At 43.9% G+C, this 15,295-nt stretch overlaps 1 protein-coding gene across 10 annotated transcripts in view; it reads left to right on the top strand.

Moving 5' to 3' along the window:
- LOC105483923 (EvC ciliary complex subunit 2) overlaps positions 1-15,295 on the top strand; it is a 186,286-nt gene that overhangs the window by 97,699 nt on the left and 73,292 nt on the right. The window lies entirely within an intron of this gene.

Below are 15,295 nucleotides of genomic sequence, written 5' to 3'. Positions count from 1 at the left end.
CTTCCCCAAACACCCTAGATTTTCCCACTCATTTCACCCCGCTTCCAGCTCTTCCTTACCATAGTACCTATCACGTGGTTAATTTGTTCCACAAGTATTTTGGGGAGGCACCAGTGTCCCAGGCACTGTGTCAGTGCACTCTGGGGTTGCAGCAGTGACTGAGGCAGCCCTGGTCCCCGCTCTCCAGTAGAGGAGAGCACGTTCTAGTTGGGGAAGATGGATGATAAACACTTAAAATGATAGACTGTCGTCAGTGCTATTAAGGACATAAATTAGATGATGTGGCCTTAGAGGTGAAGGAGGCTGGCAGCGGGGTGGACTGTAGGTAGGGGAGGAGGCAAGGTCTCCTCTGCAAAGGTGCTGCTTAAGAGCAGACGCTATGTGACCGCAGCCTGGGTGCCTGTCTGCCTTTCCCAGCACCCTGTGAAGGGTGGATTCCCAACAGGAGTATGTTCAGTGAATGAATGTATGAAGCCATGCTTTAGAGCTGCTGTTTTTGTTCTTACCTTCCCACTATCTCCTTTTTCTCGCTTTTTTGCTTGGTTTTATGTTAGTGCCGGTGTACTTCTCAGAACACGAATGCGTGATCTGGCCAAGAGCCACAGAAACTGCTCTGGGCTCAGTGTCTCCCATCAGGTGTGTCCAGGCTGTTGATGTCTTAAGGGATCCAGGAAGTGGCAACTCTATTCCCACCCAGGTTCTGTATGAAATTGAACAGTAAGACAAAGATTAGGCAGATAGGGGCAAAATGTCATCTTCCCTATTGTTAAAGGCTAATTCCAAGAGCTATACATCAATGTGAGAGCCAGTGGGCTTGCCAAACTACCTGAGAGTTAAACAAACTCCATCATCCAATCACAGTATCACTAGGGGGTTCCTTGTGGGGGGCAGCCTACCCCTAGGGAAGCAGAGCAGAAGTCGGAGTCCCAGAGAGAAGCAAGAGAGATAAGCCAAGCTGTCCCAGTTTATTCCCAGTTTACAGCAAGAAGAGGAGAGAGCCAGAGAGAGGTCAGGTCCTGCGCACATTGAGCTCCTGGCACAGGGAGGAAGTAGCCACACTTGGGGGTAGAGGGAGCATTTCCGTGAGTACCGGCTGCTTTGTGATCCTCTGTAAGAGGCGAAACCCGCCAGAGTGAAGGTGACTGTTGTCAGAGAAGAGCTGCTGGTGAAGGGAAAGCTGGGGTTTGGATTGGCAGAGGGAATGGGTATCGTGAACTGTGCTGGAGGCCACACTGCACCGAGGGAACCCAGAGGGTTGAAGCCTTGTGACAAGACTGCTTTTCTGGAGTGCTGGGTCATGGCCAGTGGATGGGGGAGCAGCCCTGTGGAGGAACCTTCTCAAAGACCAGACTGAGAAAGAAAAAAGCCATCTCACCAGCACCCTTGGAGCATAGTCACAGGATGAATGTCTTGAATGAGTAGGTGATGCAGAGGTGGCAACCCATGGGGACATCAGGTGCAGAGTGCACCACTCCCACCCAGCGGCTCAAGGCTGGACCTCAACATCCTCCATAACCCCTCCCTGCCCCTACCTCATCTCCCCCTGCTCTGTCTCATAATTATTTCTAATCCATCTCCTCTGTTTCTGGCTGTGCCCAGCACCATTTTTGCCTAGATACATACAGTGGACTCCCTACTGCTTCCTGTTTGTTCCCCCTTCCTTCCAATTGGTTCTCCTTGCAGCAGGGAGCATCCTCTTCCTAAAGCCCAGCTCTAATCCCTTATGGATCCTGAACCAGCAGACCCTTCTCCTTTTTTTCCCAAACTAGTCATTTTAATAGAAGGAACTAAGCACATTCCTTCCTGTAGTTTTTTTTCTTTTTCTTTTTTTAAAACCATGTCAACCTGAAATAATTGAAAGAATCAGAACCCAGTGTTCGAGAGTTTATCCAAGAGAAAACCTGGGTATTGCCATCTGGGAAACACAGACTGCAGAGAAATGGGGTCAGCACTCTAGAGCTAAAAGTTAAGGTCTTGCTTATATAAGAACAAAACAAAGAGATTTAACAGGATTACAACATTTTCTACACAAGGCTAGTTTGTAAGTTACAAGTTTAATTAGTTACGGTTTGTTTTCTTTTCTGTATGGCTCGTTTTCATTTCCTTTCCAATTTAAAAGAGTATATTTAACATTCCGTCTTGGCAAATGAGATAGCCATGAGGTCTGTGTGTGAGAGAAGAGGGAAGTTAATCTGTAAGGAAGATCAAAAGGAAGCGTCTTTTCTGGTGCCCTCTAGTCATTTACGGCATTTTACACAACAATGTAGGCTGGGAAGAAGGCTAATCGGTAATCAGAGAAACAAAAGTTCAGCCCCGTAGGTTACAACTTCCTGTCACGTGACTCAGGCCCGAAAATCACATTCCTTTATGGCACCCAATAATTTAAAGTTTCTGCAACTTAGGTTTCAAATTACTTATTTTCACGACTATTTACATTTTCTCTTGGTGGCAAGTGTAGAATATTGTTTTCTTTGCCTTTTAGTTTTTTTCTGTTTGTTTTTGTTCTGTTCAGGATTTTTGTTTTATTTAGACATTTCAATGCTTTATATCTCACATTACCACTTTTCTTTCTTAGGTTCTTTCAATTTTTTTTTAGTTTTTAATTCCAATACTCAGTATTATTACTGAAAATACCTTCACCTCATTCTCTTTGTTTGTCACCCATGGTCCTTTAGAAGTTTGTTACTCTCCCAGGCCTCTGCTTTCATCATAATGTATAAAAGACGGCTCTGTGTATAATTAACTAGGCTTACAAGGCAATCAGTACACTATACTAATATGGCATAGTGATACTAAAAAACTGTTGCGGCTGGGCACGGTGGCTCAAGCCTGTAATCCCAGCACTTTGGGAGGCCTAGACGGGCGGATCACGAGGTCAGGAGATCAAGACCATCCTGGCTAACATGGTGAAACCCCGTCTCTACTAAAAAATACAAAAAACTAGCCGGGCGAGGTGGCGGGCGCCTGTAGTCCCAGCTACTCGGGAGGCTGAGCCAGGAGAATGGCTAAACCCGGGAGGCGGAGCTTGCAGTGAGCTGAGATCTGGCCACTGCACTCCAGCCTGGGTGACAGAGCGCGACTCCGTCTCAAAAAAAAAAAAAAAAAAAAAAAAAAAACTGTTGCTACTCTCTATCAAATTGCTATCAGATACCAGGCTTATAGCTGATGCTCTTCATGAGCGTGAATCTCCATACTCAACATTGCTACAAGAATGGCATCTTGAGGTCCATTCTAAGCTCAAAAAGGTTAGTGCCCAACCCAGGGTCCACCACCAGGCATGTGATCGGACTTGGTCTGCCTTGGCCCTCTGTGCAGCATCTCCTAGTTCACACTGGCATCCTGGTCCCAAGTAACATACTAGTCATCACTTCTTCCATAGCATGAACAAGGGACCCAAGGCAGATGGGGAGGAGACATCTGAGGATCTCCATGCTACAGAGGGTACACATGATGACAGCTTGCCTTGGGAATCCTTGTGTACTGGGCCACCTTATCCAGTTGACACATGAGAGACAGCATCACCAGGGGGCTGTGTGACTTGTTCAGGACCATCCAACAAATGGGTTGTGACCCTTACAACTCAAAGCCACATCCATTTGATTCCAGCTCACCCATCCTGATCTACTTGCCACACATTCATAGACACCTAAGGAAGTTCCACAAAAGGCATTTGTGGACAAAAAAAAAAAAGGAGCAAGACATAAGACACTGACCAAGAACATAGTGCAAGAGTAAAGACCAGCTGAACCAGGCAGGTGAGCCCAGCAGGTGAGCAGAGGCCTTCAAGGACGGGAGGTGAAGGGAGCTGGAGGTCTGCGATTCCCTGAGCCTGTTTCAGCACCCTCCCCTGCCCTGACCTCACGTCTGTGGTTTACATTTGGGGCAGACCTTTGTCCTACCTCCCAGCCCACACGCACAAGCCAGACCCTTCACCTGGTCCTGGGCTGAAGACACAGCCATCTGCTCCGGCTCTGGAGGAAGGACTGGCCAGTTGGTGCTCCCCAGGGTGTTTCCAAGGGTGATTTCGATTTCGTTTTTGTCTTATGCACTGATTGAAGAACTTACCTCCCTTCCTAAAGTGTGATGGCATTTTAATAAGAATGGTGCCTACTTCCTTTGTTTGCATTTTAGTGCCAGGCACCTTGCTAGACACTGTATATGTGTGTATGTGTATGTATTAATATATGCATATGATAGAGGTATATGTATGTGTGTGTGTGTACATATGAGCCATCCACATGTGAGTTCTACGTATGAGTACCTATATGTACGTCCATAGTCCATATTTATGCTAGTGAGGTGTACGGAGAGCTAAACACTTTCCATCTATCCACTCTAATCCTTACACAGCGTTAACAGAAGTGCCACTGTTATTGCTCTATGAGAGATAAGGACTCTGAGGCACAGGGAGTTGAAGTGACTCCAGGGTCACGACTGGTCTTCAGACCCTGCGTTCTTGCTGCTCTACTGACCTGTGCCTTGTTCATTACATGCTTTACCCTTCCAAACTTCCACAAGTAAGAACCATTAACATCCCTGTTTTATGGATGTGGAGACTGAGTCTCAGAGATGTTAGTGACTTTGCCCAGGTTCTTTTATGTAGCCAGGCAGTGGCAGACCTGGCACAGGAAGCAGAAGCTCCTTGTGCTGTCACTGTCACGCCACCTCCTGACCACATGCCCTGATCAGAAATGTCAAAGAATGTTTTCACCAAACAATGGCGGTTATTTCCCACAGTTTCATAATGCAGGGTGAGTGTGCCTTGGCTCCTACAACTGTGAAATGCGGCTTGTGACAATGAGAGCCCAATTGTTTCAGGGCTTTTGTGAGGTGCCTTTTCACTTTGGAGTGGGCTGCAGTGCTCATCTTCTTTCCCACTAATGAAGCAGCTCCACATGCTACGTGATCCAGGCCTCACATAGAAAGGCAGACACGAGGCATTTGTCATCTGTGACCTTTTCGTGACAGTCCATCTTCACATTCGGCCATTTCATTGTGGCAGGTGCCAAGAGAATAGGCACTCTTGAGTTGACAGCTTTGATGTTCCTCCTGAAATTGATCGATTACATCTCTTAGCACTTGCATGGCAGTTGTTCAGATGTTTTATTTGCAGGATAATTGCAGAGGGAAAAATGACAGCTCTCGTTCTGTGAATGCCCATAGCTAAGAGTTGCTTGATCATGGTATTAATCATGGTTTTCCAGAGAAACAGAGCCCATAGCAGATAGATAGATAGATAGATAGATAGATAGATAGATAGATAGATAGATAGATAGAGATTTATTCAGATTTATTCAGGGAATTGGAACATGCAGTTATGGAGGCTGAGAAGGTCCACTGTCTGCCATCTAGAGGCTATAAAACCTGCAAACCTGGTGGTATAAGTCAGTCTCAAGGCCTGAGAACTAGGGGAGCTGCTGGTGTAAGCCTGAGAGACCCAAGGCCAGAGAACCAGGAGCACTTTGGATGTCCAAGGGCAAGGAGAAGACGGATATCCCAGCTCTGGAAGAGAAAGAGAATTCACCCTTTTCCCAACTTTCTGTTCTGTTCAGGCCCTGGGGATTCAATGATGCCCACCAACATTGGGGAGGGTAATCTTTACTATCTGCTGACTCAGATACTAATCTCTTCCAGGCTGGTGTGGTGGCTCATGCCTGTAATCCCAGCACTTTGGGAGGCTGAGGTGGGTGAATCACTTGAGGTCAAATTCGAGATCAGACTGGCCAACATGTTAAAACCCCAGTCTCTACTAAAACTACAGAAAAATTAGCTGGGTGTGGTGGTGTACACCCATAATCCCAGCTACTTGGGAGGCTGAGGCAGGAGAATTGCTTGAAGCTGGGAGGCAGAGGTTGCAATGAGCCAAGATTGCGTCATTGCACTCCAAGCTGGGCGACCAACTGAGACTCTGTCTCAATAAAATAAAATAATAAAATAAAAAGATGCAAATCTCTTTCAGAAACATCTTCACAGACACACCCCAAAATACCGTTTTACCAGCCCCCTGGGCACCTATTAGCCCAGTTCGATGACACATAAAATTAACCATCACAATCATGTCTTGCGAGTGGGAGGTCCTTTGGGGTTCATGAAGTTGGAAAGATGGAGCTGCATCTTGCTGACACTGCCCCAGAGGCCCACTGTGGAGCCCAAGCCTGGCAGGCCATGTGCTGTCCCCAGAGGGACTTTGACTTCACTGTTGGGCTGCAGAGTATGCTGGGACTAGGAGCACCTGCTGGGTGACCCCTTCCTTTACTGAAATCTTCTGCAGATATCCACGCCAACCCTCAGCCCCAAATTGATATGGCTCTTGTCTGGACTCTTCCATCCAACAGAAGGGGAAAGAGAGGCCGGGAGGCGTTGGGAGAATTGTCCGCAGCCACACCAGCATCAAGTGGTGGAGTTGGTGTGTCTGCCTCCGTAGCCCAGGCCTGTGGCTGGGACTGCAGGGAACTGTTGGGATGAGAAGGCCTTCACCTCCCAAGGTGATTCTTTGTGTTCTTCCCACTGCCTCCCCTGTCCCCTCCCCTTTCTCCCATTTTCTGTCTTCTCCTTACCCTTCTCTGCTCTCCCCCATCCCTGTTCCTTCTGCTTCCTTTTTTAGGGAATGTTTTGTGTGGTGGTTTCTCTGCGCTAGGCAGTTTAAAGTTTCTGCTTTTGAGATGTTCACAGTTTGAGGTAAGCAGCCAATTCTTCCATCAAGCATTTGGAAGTTTGCATCCTGCTTTCACATGGAAAACCCACCTGACTACTCTGTAGCTCTACCTTGAAAGAGTGTCTGTGTGACTAATTCAGGAAGGCTTGTATGACTGATTCCTGGAGGAAAGGAGAGACCGACGAATATGAGCCTCTGGCGGCCACTTTGTCTGTACAGCTGGTAGATTAAGGGAGGAAGGCGTCAGCTGTGGTCACAGGAAGCTATCCCATGGGGCCAAAGTGAGCAGATGAGAAATGGGAAACTCAGCTACAGATGCCCAGTCCTTCTGATGGACTGATTACAAATGCACAGATACAGAATTTACAGCCTGGAAGACATTGGAGGGCATATACATTTTAGAATAAGTTAATCAAGTTTCTGAATAAATTTCTATTATGATTGCATTAAACTTACAGATTCATTTAGCAGTTGCCTATCCTATCCAAAAATGTAGAATATTGCTTATTTTATTTGGAGCTTCTTTTAGGACCTCTAGTGAAATTTTACAATTGTTTTCATGAGTAGGGTGGCCGTACATCTCAATTTGCTTGAGACAGTCCCAGTTGCCTTATCATCCCCACATTCCTTCCCATTTCTTTCTCAGCTTAGGAGAGAAATCATATGGTGACCTTATGCATAAGGTCTTGTATATTCTTTATGGTGATTCCCATACACAGTATAGGTTTGGCTGTAATCGTGAATGATTCGATTATATGTTTTATATTATTCAATGCAGGCATAAAACATGTAACTAATAAGCCTTTCTAGACTCCCGTATGCTATCCTGGGAGCCAGACTGCTGGCTCCAGAGTCCTGTCTCTGTCATGTTCTAGCTGTGTGACCTTGAGCAAGTTACTTAACCTCTCTCCACCTTAGTGTACTCATCATTCAAGTATGGATAATAGAAGCGCCTACCTCCTAGGATTTATCTATTGATTCCATTGATGTTTTACGCAGTCATAATGTCAACAAATGACTACAGCTTTGTAGCCTGCCAATTCTTACACCTTGTTTCTTTTTCTAATTGCTGTTTCAATGTCCTTATCTGCTTGTTCCACCATCTCTCTCATTTCTATTGATTGGGTTTTCTCTGGTTTATGGATCATATATTCCTGCTCCTTGGCATGCTTGGTAATTTTTGATTGGATGCTGGGCATTGTAAATTTTATGTGTTGAGTACTGGATTTCATTGTGTTCTCTTTAATAGAGTTAGAGCTCTGACAAGTAGTTGAATTACCTGGAATCAGTTTTATTCTTTGAAAACTTGCTTTTAAGCGCTGTTAGCTTGGGTTAACAGCTGCGTTTAATTAAGACTAATTTATTCCCACTACCAAGGTGATGCCCTTCTGTGGATTCTGCCAGAAGTGTTATTGATTTGTTATTGATTTCTAATGTCATTGCATCTTAGTTAGAGATCAAAGTATGTATAAAGATTCTTTGGAATGTATTTATACTAGGCGTTATACTAGGTCTGCTTTAAAAGATTTGTTCTCAAAAAGGCTGAGTATTTTCCGCTGAGTATGGAAAAGGGAACATTAAGAGGTGGGTGGGAGCTGGTCATGAGGTCTGCAAGGCTGCACATAGCAGCTCAGATGTTTTGAAGTAAAATCAACAAGATTTAGTCATTTTGTAGAGAATATTTGGTGGGGAGTACCATTGGGGAGGTCTCTTGGTCCATCCTCCTCTCCTAACCTCTCCTGTGGTTGGCTTAGGGGGTTTGGGCCTCATCTTAGTTTGACCTAGTCCTTTCCTTCTGTGTGTCAGCCTGTGCTGAAAGTTACGGCAGTCCCCTCGGGAAGGGGATTGACTTCTGTGAACCTACAGGTTCCCGTGGCACAGGAAGGTCTCATGCCACAGCAAGGATATGGTTGACCTGAGGGGGAGATGTCAAAGTTGCTGTAAGTGATGCTCGGTTGGGTCAGTCCCACCACCCTCCCCAGTGCACAGAGTCCACTCAGTGTAGGGACATTCTGGCCACCTGCCCTGGCCTCAAGCCAGTCTCCTCAGCTTGGGGCAAGTTTGTCAGATCTGTTGGACTGTAAGGCTATCGCTCAAAATGCCTCCTGGCCAAGCCCTTCTTTGCTGAATTCCTGGCCAGGATAGATAATGTGCCTTCTTTCTCTTGCCTCAATGTCTGAGTGAGTCCACAAAGCAGATTGGAGACACAGCACAAATTATGTGGTTAATATTTTACTTACCCATGATTGGAAATAGATCTGTCTGTCTGCATCTATCTGTCTATCTATCCATCCATCCATCCATCCATCCATCCATCTGCCTATCTGTCTGCCATCTGTCTATCTGGCCCTTGAACAACATGGGAGTTAGGGTGCTGACCCCTCACACATCACAGGTGGAGCCCAGCAGGCTCACCACGTTAAACAAACAAAAATCAAAGTTTCAGAGGCTATTGTGCCTATGATTTGTAGGGCAGAGTTCCCAAAGACAAGGTAGCTCCAACAGAGAGAGACAGAGTGCACTCCAGAGATCTGCAGGGCATCCTCAAGTCTTCAGCTAAGTCCTGCGTATGACGTGCATAAGTAGAACTTGTGTGTAACATCTGAGTCCCCCCAAATATGCCATTATACGAATAACCTACTGTTGACAGAAGCCTTACGAATAACATAAACAGGTGAGTAATATGTATTTTGTGTGTTATTAAATATGTGTAAGAAAGTAAGCTAGGGAAAAGGAAATGTTATTAAGAAACTCATGAGGAAGAGAAAATATATTTACTGTTCATTAAGTGGAAGTGGCTCATTATAAAGGTCTTCATCTTTTGGGAGAACCCGCCCCCGCTGGTTAACGTGGGTTCTTTTCTGTTTCTTTAAGCGTCTCGGCTGGTTTGAGAAATAAAGGGAAAGAGTACAAAAGAGAGAAATTTTAAAGCTGGGTGTCCAGGGGAGACATTGCATGTCAGCAGGTTCCGTGATGCTCTCTGAGCCGTAAAACCAGCAAGTTTTTATTAGTGATTTTCAAAAGGGGAGGCAGTGCACGAATAGGGTGTGGGTCACAGAGATCACAGGCTTCACAAGGTAATAGAATATCACAAAGCAAGTGGAGGCAGGGGGAGATCACAGGACCACAGGATGGGGTGAAATTAAAATTGCTAATGAAGTTTCGGACACGCATTGTCATTGATAACATCTTATCGGGAGACAGGGTTTCGGAGCAGACAACCTGTCTGACCAAAATTTATTAGGCAGGAATTTCCTCGTACTAATAAGCCTGGGAATGCTACAGGAAACTGGGGCTTATTTCATACCTTTGGCTTCGACCATAAAAGACGGCCACCTCCAAGGGGGCTGTTTATAGACCTACCCGCAGGGTGCATTCTCTTTCTCAGGGATGTTCCTTGCTGAGAAAAAGAATTCATCAATAGTTCTCCTATCTGCTTTTGAAAGAAGAGAAATATGGCTCTGTTCCGTCTGGCTCACTGGCAGTCAGAGTTTAGAGTCTTATCTCCCTTGTTCCCTGAACATTGCTGTTATCCTGTTCTTTTTTCAAGGTGCCCAGATTTCATATTGTTCAAACATACATGCTCTACAAACAATTTGTGCAGTTAATGCAATCATCACAGGGTCCTGAGGTGGCATACATCCTCCTCAGCTTACGAAGATGATGGGATTAAGAGATTAAAGTAAAAACAGGCATAGAAAATCACAAGGGTATTGATTGGGGAAGTGATAAGTGTCCATGAAATCTTCACAATTTCTGTTCAGAGATTGCAGTAAAGACAGGTGTAAGAAATTATAAAAGTATTAATTTGGGTAACTAATAAATGTCCATGAAATCTTCACAATTTCTGTTCAGAGATTGCAGTAAAGACAGGTGTAAGAAATTATAAAAGTATTAATTTGGGTAACTAATAAATGTCCATGAAATCTTCACAGTTTATGTCCTTCTGCCGTGGCTTCAGCTGGTCCCTCCATTCGAGGTCCCTGACTTCCCACAACTTTCATCCTCATCATTTTCACATTGAATAGGCTGAGGAGGAGGAGGAATAAGAAGAGGGATTGATCTTGCTGTCTCAGGGGTGGCTGAGGTGGAAGAGTTGAAGGAGGTGGAAGGGAAGGCAGGAAACGCAGGCACACTCAGTGTAACTTAAAATATTTTAATTGATACACAATATTTGTACATATTTATGGGGTGCATGGTAATATTTTGTTACATACGTAGAATGTATAATGATCAAGTCAGGGTATTTAGGATATCCATCACCCCATGTATTTATCATTTCTATGTGTTGGGAACATTTAAGTCCTCCCTTGTTATTTTGAAATAGAAAATACATTGTTATTAACTATAGTCGCCCTAATCTGCTATTGAACACTATGTCTTATTTCTTCTATCTAACTGTATGTTTGTACTCATTAACCAGCCTCTTTCATCTCCCCCACACCCTTCACCACCTGTGATAAGTATCCTTCCACCATCTGCCTCCATGAGATCAGTTCTTTTTGCTCACATATATGGGTATGAACATGTGGTGTTTGTCTTTCTGTGGCTGCCTTATTTCACTTAACATTGACGTAACTTTAATTGAAAGCAAATCCATGTGTAAGTGGAAAAAGGCAATTCAAACCCAGTTATTCAAGAGTCAACTGCTTATCTACTTACCTATTATCTATTTCTGCTTTTTGCTTTACTCCAAAACTTGAAGATTTTTGATACCACTATATGAGAGTTCCCTTATTGCTTTTCACAGCAGCATAGCATTTCACTGTATATGTGAGCTTTAAGTGATTTCGTCTGCCCTCAACTAATGGATATTTAGGTTGTTTTCAACCCCTTGATATTTTAAACAATCCTAGACCCTCTGCATATATCCTACACCCCTCTGTAGTGAAGCAGGCAGAGCAACTATTACTATCTCTATTTCACAGATGAGAATATTGAGGCTCAGAAAGAGTAAGAGGCTTATCCAGGGTCACAAAGCTGGTACATGGTAGAACAGAGACTAAAGCACAGGCCTCTCCATTACCATCCCTACATTTGATTAGCAGATCTATTTGATGGATCCACAAATGAAAGGACATTTCAGTTCCTCTTTGGTGTGATTCTTGTGCTGTGTTTGAACAGCGTGTACACAAATTTCTCACAAATAATTTTTTTTTTTTGAGATGGAGTCTCGCTGTCACCCAGGCTGGAGTGCAGTGGCGCTATCTCGGCTCACTGCAAGCTCTGCCTCCCGGGTTCACGCCATTCTCCCACCTCAGCCTCCTGAGTAGCTGGGACTACAGGCACCTGCGACACGCCCGGCTAATTTTTTGTATTTTAGTAGAGACAGAGTTTCACCGTGTTAGCCAGGATGGTCTCGATCTCCTGATGTCGTGATCCGCCTGCCTCGGTCTCCCAAACTGCTGGGATTACAGACGTGAGCCACTGCGCCTGGCCCTCACAAATAACTTTAGGAACATTTAAATGTAAATGACAATGACATAACCATATTTCCTCTTCACCCATCATTTCTGGTCTTATTTTAATGATCTTGCTCTCTGTCTGCATGGCACATCTGCCACGTGTCTGTTCACCCATCCATTATTCATTCACTATTTCCAGATTTCATGATGTGTCATGCATGCACAGTTCACTAGAAATGCCTTCATTCAGAAGTGGAGCTCCTGATTGCCAGCGACGGTGCATCCTATTGTGTTTCTGCGGCTGCCTCAGCAATTATGTAGGGGTAGTTGGTACTTGTCAGGAATGGCCCTTCACACTCTGACTTCAGAAGGGACTAGTGTTTAAGCATCAGAATAATGTGCTGCTTTTCAGTGGCTTGACAAGAGAGAACCCTGGTGGTCCTTAAAGAGCTCAGAAAAGAAGGCATGTTGAAAGGGAATCCATTTAGGAAGGGAAGAGAAAAATCCATCCATCCATAAAGATTGGGAAAGCCTACAGACAGTTATCCTGACATCTCCCCTTGCCCCATCTTATCCCTTGAGGCAGCCTCTGTCAAATTCATCTCCCTGAAGCACCATTTTGAGAGATGTTCCATAGCTTCCCACTGACCCCAATAAAATTCACATTCCTGAGCTTGGCATTCAAGGCCTCATGATCAGACTTCATCTTACCTTTCTAATCTATTCAGTTTGTACCTTTCATATGCCAGAAGGTTACCATGGTTATCTTGGGATGGTTTTAATTTAGTAACTTTTCTCCTACTTTTTTAGATTGTCTATTTTTTAATTTTCTTTTTCATTGTTATCAAACATATGCATGCCTTCTCTTAAAGGGTCAAATGATTCTACAAAGCTTGTGCTGAAAAAAGAGTAGATTCCTCCAGCCGTGCGCACACACACACGCATTTTCAGCTCCCCAGAGTTAACGACTTCCAACTGTTTAGCTTGGTCTTTTGGTGCTGACCTCCATAACTCTAAATAGCATGCTTGCTTTGCTATTTCTTGATTTCTCTAATTTGGGATTATCTGTTTCCTTTTCCATAAGAAAGATGAGGATTTACTCTATTTTATTCTCTTCACTCAACCTGTGCCACATATCAGCCCTTTCATTATCCCCCACCATAGTTAGGTCAGTATTTATGGCTTCTATGATTATAAGCATGTAAATGTTACCTACAGTTGAATCTTGTAGGAAACTAGAATCCTTTTTCTTTACTATATAACTTTTTGTTTTTCCTGGAGTTAATATTGTCCTTTAGTTTCCTTAGGAAACTGTTTTACTCTCTTTCTTCTCTAAACCTGGACCACATATCAGCTCTTTCCTCATCCCCCACCATAGTTAGATCAGTATTTGCGGTTTCTATGATTATAAGCACTTAAATGTTATTCACAGTTGAATCTTGTAGAAAACTGGGATCCTTTTTCTCTACTTTGTAACTTTTTGGCTTTCCTGGAGTTAATATTGTTTTTAGTTTCCTTTTTGGTTACTTTTCTATGTATTTATCACCAATTTCATCCACTCCTTTTTACTTTTTTTTTTTTTTTTTTTTTTTTAAATTTAAGAGACAAGGTCTTGCTCTGTCGCTCAGGGTAGAGCACAGTGGCACAGTCATAGTTCACTGTAACCTTGAACTCCTGGGTGGTACAAGTGATTCTTCTGCCTCAGCTTCCAAGGTAGCTAGGATTATAGGCATGCACCACCCTACCTGGCTAATTTTTTAAATTTTTTATAGAGACAGGTTTCTCACTACATTGCCCAGGCTGGTCTTGAACTCCTGACCTCAAGCAGTCCTTCTGCCTTGCCCTCCCAAAGTGCTCGGATTATAGGCATGAGCCACCATGCCCAGCTTTATTAACCCACTTCTTGATAGTAGACCAAATACCCTATCAGGACCATCACACATGTCACGTCTTCTGCTAATCCCATCTTTCAGGATACATCTCTCTCTCTCTGCCTTCTGCTGTGTTCCAGTTGGAAACTGACATCTGTGCCTCATGTACAATTACCATCTTGGGGTCACACTATGAATTCCCTTCATCCCTCTCTTTCCTGGTTTCATCCTTGTTTTTAGTGAAACACATCTTTTATTAGTTTCCTGGGAAAGGGCACATAGGAAACTTAATATTTTGGATTTTTTCAGATTTTTCCAAGACTGAAAATGTTTTTATTCTGCCCTCATACTTGACTGATAGTTTGACCAATCTAAAATTCTGGGAAATTTTCCTGAGTTTTATTAATGATTACATCTCCTATTGTCTAATTTGTCTTTATAGAACTCTCAGGATTCCAAGGTTGACCTCTTGTCCTTTATTTCTTTTTTTGTTTTTCCTTTTTTTTTACTATTTGTCTTTTTGCTTTACTTGCTGGAAGATAGCATAAGTTTTATCTTATAAGCCTTTAATTGAGTTTTTCATTTATGTTTTCAATTTCTAATTCTTCAAGAGTATCTTCCTCCACCATCCTGATGCTGTCTTCCTAAAAAAATAAATAAATAAATAAATAAATTTATTGTTTTGAGGCTGCTATAACTTGCTATATCTTTCTTTTTTTTTTTTTTTTTTTTTTTTTTTTTTTGAGACGGAGTCTCGCTCTGCCACCCAGGCTGGAGTGCAGTGGCCGGATCTCAGCTCACTGCAGGCTCCGCCTCCTGGGTTCACACAATTCTCCTGCCTCAGCCTCCCCAGTAGCTGGGACTACAGGCGCCCGCCACCTCGCCCGGCTAGTTTTTTGTATTTTTTAGTAGAGACGGGGTTTCACCGTGTCAGCCAGGATGGTCTCGATCTCCTGACCTCGTGATCCGCCCGCCTCGGCCTCCCAAAGTGCTGGGATTACAGGCTTGAGCCACCGCGCCCGGCCACTTTCTATATCTTTCTAATAATGTTAATGATTTTTTTAAATTCCTGCATATTCAGTCTTAACCTCTGTGTTCATTAGAGACTTTCCCAGGTATGTGGTCATCTTTGATGGTCTGACGATATTTAAGAGTGGGATAATAAGAAACTGCCTTAAGGCTCTGAGCCTACAGCCAGGGCTTGTAGATTGTGGCCTTCATTCTGATGGCTGGGCTGGGCCACTCTGTGGGGGAATCCCCAGTGTGAGTATCTTTAGCTCTTTCATCAAGGCTAGTTGAATCCCCCAAAGACCACTCCAAGTCTTTTGTCTAGATGGTAAAGGCCTGGCTGCCCAACATTTGGG

The sequence above is a fragment of the Macaca nemestrina genome, chromosome 3 (assembly GCF_043159975.1).
Source record: "Macaca nemestrina isolate mMacNem1 chromosome 3, mMacNem.hap1, whole genome shotgun sequence".
Lineage (NCBI taxonomy): Eukaryota > Metazoa > Chordata > Mammalia > Primates > Cercopithecidae > Macaca > Macaca nemestrina.
Note: the sequence above shows the minus strand (reverse complement) of the source record. Positions and strands in the feature narration are given on the sequence as shown.